Here is a 6,000-nt window from a genome sequence, read left to right on the forward strand (position 1 = left end):
TCTGTCCAACTTTTTGTCTCTGCCTTTTGCTCACTGTATATTTTTACACCTTGGGATAGTAATATCAAATTAACAAATGAAAATTATTTAAAGAGCTCATGGTTGGACAGCAATGACCTGCCAGCCCTTCTTGGCCAGTGGAGTGGGTAAACCAACCACAAATCTCTCTTCCCTCTGTGAACTCAAATAGCCCTTAATAAAACTTGTAATTAGCACAATACCCACACCCACACAAAGAGCTCTAGTCAAATTGTTAAAAATTTAAATAAATACTTATATATGTAAATGAGTATTCCTGGAGCCCAAATTAGAGAAGCTAAGCAGGCTGGAAAGGTCATTTAGAAATCTGAATATAGAAACTATTGGAGAGGAAAAAAGTTTTTCCTAAATTCCTTGACCTACCCAGCTCCCCAGGGCTGCCTTCTTTTTATAAGAACTAAGGGCACGGGCTAGGTGTGACAAGATAGGGAAATGTACGTTTAGCTTAACTCTATCTACTAGGCCAGGGAATTAAGAATCATAGTTTGTCCTGTAATTCTACAATTTAAACCTTTTAAAAGCCTTAAAATGAGAGTAATTAATCTAATTGTCAATTTTCAGTAAATAAAAGTCCTTGAAAGCTATGGAAAGGTTTTTCTAAATGATAATTAAAATAAGTTAGATAATTATTATATATTCCAGAACTGGCAATCAGAATGCTTTTAAGGTTATTCACAATTTTAGAATTTTATTAAGGAAAAAGAAGAGGTTTTAGCTTCCTGTAGAGGGAGAAAAAGAATATTTCTTGCATAAACTGTAATTGTTTCAATTTTATTTTGCTTGGGTGTATCTCCCTAGGTTTCTAGGGTACTAATAAATTAGGATTATATGTATTAAATCTTTAAGATGATAAAAATTTTAAGTTTGTATTTAATAAAATTAAGTTAAAGAAGGAAATGTGGATTTGTTCTAAAGTGAAAATGACTAGTTTTCATGGAACAGAATGAGGAATGTAAGCCAAAACTTAAATGTATAAAGTAATTTTCATTGGTCGTGGCTGTAATTTAATAAGCTTATTTAAAGGTAAAAGTAAATAGTCTATGTGGTTATGGTTAATTATAAGAAGTTTGTAAATGCATTGTCTAAACTGAAGTACTTATATGGCTAATTCCAGGAAGCCATTATTAAAGAGAAACCTAAATTGATATTAAAAACAAAAAGTAACCTCATAACAGGGAAACCTGTCAGAGGCTACTTCAATCTGCATATTAAACTGATGGTAGAGGGAAGATAATCTTGATTGTTTTTTTAAAATAATGGAGAAAGTAATTTTTTCCCAAGGTACTATATCTGTTAATTAACACAATCATGGTAAAGGTGCAGAAGTAAAAAGTGAAGTACTGAAAATAGTTAAGTTCATTTGATATATTATAAACTGCATTGGAAGTATTTAGAAAGTGTGTAAAAATTAAGAGATAGACTTCAGTATTGTCAGACTCTCTTGTGCATTCAAACTAAGCCCCCAGGATTCTGTGTTGTGCCTCTCCATTTTAGTTATTGGTTAGATCAGTCGCTAAGAACCCTAAAACAATAAAAATATCTACTACATCTCTGGACATGCTCCTGAAGTGGATGAAAAGCATGTTGCTGTTTTGGACTTCTGAAGCAGCTCGCAATGGCTCGGTATGGCCAGATTTACAATGGACGTTACTTCCGTACTGGCTCTGTTTCGTAGTGCTGAAGGGCACTATGCATCAGACCAGTGAAACACTGGAGCCTCACTCTAAGACCAATGGTGCTGTAGCATGCTGGCTGTGTAAAGAATATACCAAGTGGAGTAATAATTTCTATAGTAATGTGAGTAGAACTTAAACATAGGTGGCATTATAGCCTGCTCCCATGTAAAGACAACACGTATGGTATTACAAACCTGGAGCTTAGATCTATTAATTGCAACTCAAAGAGGAAATTGTGCATTGAGTAGTATCAAGCACTGTACCTATATACCTGATGAATATGATAATCTTTTTTTTTTAAGATCATATGCAGAGGGATTTGACCTTGTTAAAAGTCTTTGCAAACTTAATTCATTTTCTAAGTAATTGCTGAATGTGACTATAAGAAAGAATGGCTCTTTTAAGTACTGTCTTGATTTTGCTTGCTATATACTTGTCTTGTTGTTGCCTATATTGTATTTGTGAGTTTATGTCTAGGGCAGTGCCTCTTCTCATCCCTCTTCTGACTGTACTAGGCATAACTACCCCCATGGGAATTGAGATTGGCAGTTTATACCTAACCCAAAAGGTCTACCACAATCTCTTCCTAAAGGTAACCAATAGCATAGAAGAAACTAGCTACACCTTAGAAGCCCTTCGACAGATAGACTCCCTTGCTGCCATGGTGCTGCAAAATCACAGGGCCCTAAACATGCTAACAGTGGCACAGGGGAAAACCTGCTTGTTCCTCAAGAGAAATTCTATTTCTATGTAAATTGCTCTGGGAACAGTCCTAAATATCATTTGAAACCTACAAGATCAAAAAACTTCAGGAGGATGTAGCCTCTGAAGATACCTCACCTCTTTCACTCCCATGGTCCAGTATGTCATGGCTGGCTCCCTTTTGGGGGCCACTTACTGCCATCTTCTTTAACCTTTTAGTAGGACCATGTGTCTTAAAATTTCTCATTGTTTATTTCTTCCAGAATCAATACCTTTCAGAGCAAGGTATTAGTCATGAAAGGATTACATCCAGTTCCAACCACAGTGCCAGACCCACCTTCCCTCAACCTCATTAGAATAGCCAGAGAGTTTCAAACCCTGTCAGGTGCCACTAACAGTAGGAAGCAGCTACAGAAGAATGGCCATTTCCCTTCACCTCCCCTTTAAGAATAAGAGTGTAAACTCTCTGAGAGGGGAGTTGAGGCAGGTTAATATAGGGAATGAGGGAAGTTGGCTCGTCAGAATAAAACCATAACTGCTGGGAATGCCCTGGTTGGAACATAGCCACAAGACCCTTCCCATGAGGGAAGGCTGCTGCTTGAGAACACAGCTGTAACCATTACAGCTGAAAAGCCTGCCAAGACACTGGTCACAAGGTCCCATTTGAAACTCCCAGGCTCAAAAGAAGCCCTGGAGGGAAGCGGACTTGGCCCAGTGGTTAGGGTGTCCATCTACCACATGGGAGGTCTGCGGTTCAAACCCCGGGCCTCCTTGACCAATGTGGAGCTGGCCCATGCGCAGTGCTGATGCACAGAAGGAGTGCTGTGCCACGCAGGGGTGTCCCCCAAGTAGGGGAGCCCCATGTGCAAGGAGTGCACCCCGTAAGGAGAGCCACCCAGCATGAAAGAAAGTGCAGCCTGCCCAGGAATGGTGCTGCACATGGAGAGAGGACACAACAAGATGACGCAACAAAAAGAAACAGATTCCCGTGCCGCTGACAATAACAGAAGTGGACAAGAACATGCAGCAAATGGACACAGAACAGACAACTGGGGGGGGGAGGAGGGGAAGAGGAGAGAAATAAATAAAAATAAATAAATCTTAAAAAAAAAAAAAAAAGAAGCCTCCGATAACTCTAAACAGAAAGTCCCTCCCATTGATCCCCGTAAAGCTAACGGGTGAGCATGGAAAGGCAACCAATCAGGATAGCAAATATCCGGGGTCTCTCAATATGGTGAAGAGGAAGGAGGAAAGTCCCCATGAGTGAATCTGACCCCCCAGCACACCCGCATCCATGTCTTGGGTGTGTACTATCTCTTTTCTTGTTTCTTAATAAACTCTTCTCTTGCCTACTAATAGTGTGTCCTTAAATTCCTTTATGCGATATAGCCAAGAATCTAGAGCACAGAAGATTCTGCTAACAGAAAGGTACAATCCACAGAGACAAAAAGTAGATTACTGGTTGCCTAGAGCTGAGGGGGTTGCAAGAAGGCTGGGAGCAGGGATAAGGGGGTGATAGTTTAAGGGGTTTCTTTTTAGGGCAATGAACATACTCTAAAATTGTGCTGATGGTTGTGTAATCTGTGAATATATAAAAAACATTTGTGCTGTACACTTTGAATGGGTGAATATATGGTATGTGAACAACAAATAAGGCTGTTAAAAATTAATTCCCAAAAATGATTTTTTTTTTAGATTTATTTTATTTCTCTTCCTTCCCCTCCCTCCCACTCCGTTGTCTGCTCTCTTGTGTCCATTCACTGTGTGTTCTTTTGTGTCTGCTTGCATTCTCCACAGCACCAGAAATCTGTGTTTCTTTTTGTTGCTTCATCTTGCTGCGTCAGCTCTCCATGTGTACAGCACCCATCCTGGGCAGGCTGTACTTTTTTTTCGCACGGGGAAGCTCTCCTTGCAGGGCCTACTCCTTACACGTGGGGCTCCCCTACGCAGGGGACATTCTTGCGTGGCATGGCACTCCTTGCACATGGCAGCACTGTGCTTGGGCCAGCTCACCACATGGGCCTGGAGGCCCTGGGTTCGAACCCTGGACCTCCTATATGGTAGGCGGATGTTCTGTCAGTTGAGCCACATCCACTTCCCCCCAAAATAATTATTAACAAAAAGATTGTGGCTTATTTCCTGACATTACCTATGTAAGTAGAATAAAATAAGCCTCACATATTTAAAATCAGTAGGTGCTAGGTACCAATAGGTGAGTATAAGCAAAAAATGGAGTTTTTAGTAGATCTTAAAACTATACGCTGGAGCTAAATTAGATATTAAAAAATATTTGTTTATTTGTCAGCAATTATTTATGGGGCGGTACCTCAAAACACCTAACAGGAAATTGTACATTTCCTCTCAATGAGGTGGAGTAAGGTGATTAAAATTTCAGGTTTGTTTGCTTTGGGTTACAAATATAGGAATTAATTGTAGGAGCACTGATCATCTCATGCTGATCAGGAGCTCTAATGGGATGATATGGGTATCAGATTTTTTAAAGAATGAACTGAACTCTGAAGCAGTTTGCTAAGTAAACTATTCAAAATGTGGAAAAGGAATGAAGGGAAGGGGAATATTCAGGAGTGAAAAAAAGTAATGAAATTCAGATTTCCATTAATGATAGATTAAAAAGTAATGACAGATAAAAAGTAATGATAATTACTTTTATATATAAACCAAACATGCTTCTCCTTTCCTCTGCTCTAGGCTAGTAATAGTGACACCATTCATTCAGCTATCAAAACTAGAAGTCTTGGCATCATTCTCAATTCCTGCCTCTATTTCTCCTATTTAATCACACATCAAACAATTGACTCTACCTTTGAAACTTTTCTAGAATTTTCCTTATTCACCATTTTATGGACTTAGGCTTATGGGAGACATGCTTCCTTCACCACATTATGACTGTTGAGCAAACCAAGGTCTCTGACCATGTCCAAAAAGGTAAATATATATAATGCAGTGGGGGAGAAAACATGTCACATTTGTCAAATTCCTGTGAGATGTCCTTCTATGTTCAGAGGTTGTGTTGCCTAGTTAAAATTTTTGTTAGAAAAGAGAGAGAGATGTAAGAAAGGTATGGTAAGATGCTATCACTGGCTTATCATTCCTGCCTTATGAGAAGTTATAACTGAGGTGAGATACCCTCCATCCTGGAGATAAGCCTGATTGTCCTTTTGCAGAAATCAGGCAATATAACTATTGCTTAGCATAGTCTTGGCTACGTAATATGAGGAAAGTTAAACAAATCAAACCTTTCATTTTATTCCATGTCCTGAAGCTGCCATCTCTTTGAAATTTTAAAAAATTCAAAGTAAGACCTAGATTAGTGAGGTAAAAGTTACAATTACCTATGCAACTGCCGGTTTTCCTTTTTTCTTAAAATATTTGACACATACTTATGCTAAAAAATGTTCATTGTTTATCTGAAATTCAAATTTAACTAAGCATCTTGTATTTTATTTGACAACCCCAAAATTGGTATACCCAACAGTCATATTCCTTACTAAAATTGTTATAAAAACATATTCAAATCAGCAAAAAAGTAATGTTTTTACAATGATAAATTTTCTTTGATCAG

The sequence above is a fragment of the Dasypus novemcinctus genome, chromosome 4 (assembly GCF_030445035.2).
Source record: "Dasypus novemcinctus isolate mDasNov1 chromosome 4, mDasNov1.1.hap2, whole genome shotgun sequence".
Classification (NCBI taxonomy): domain Eukaryota; kingdom Metazoa; phylum Chordata; class Mammalia; order Cingulata; family Dasypodidae; genus Dasypus; species Dasypus novemcinctus.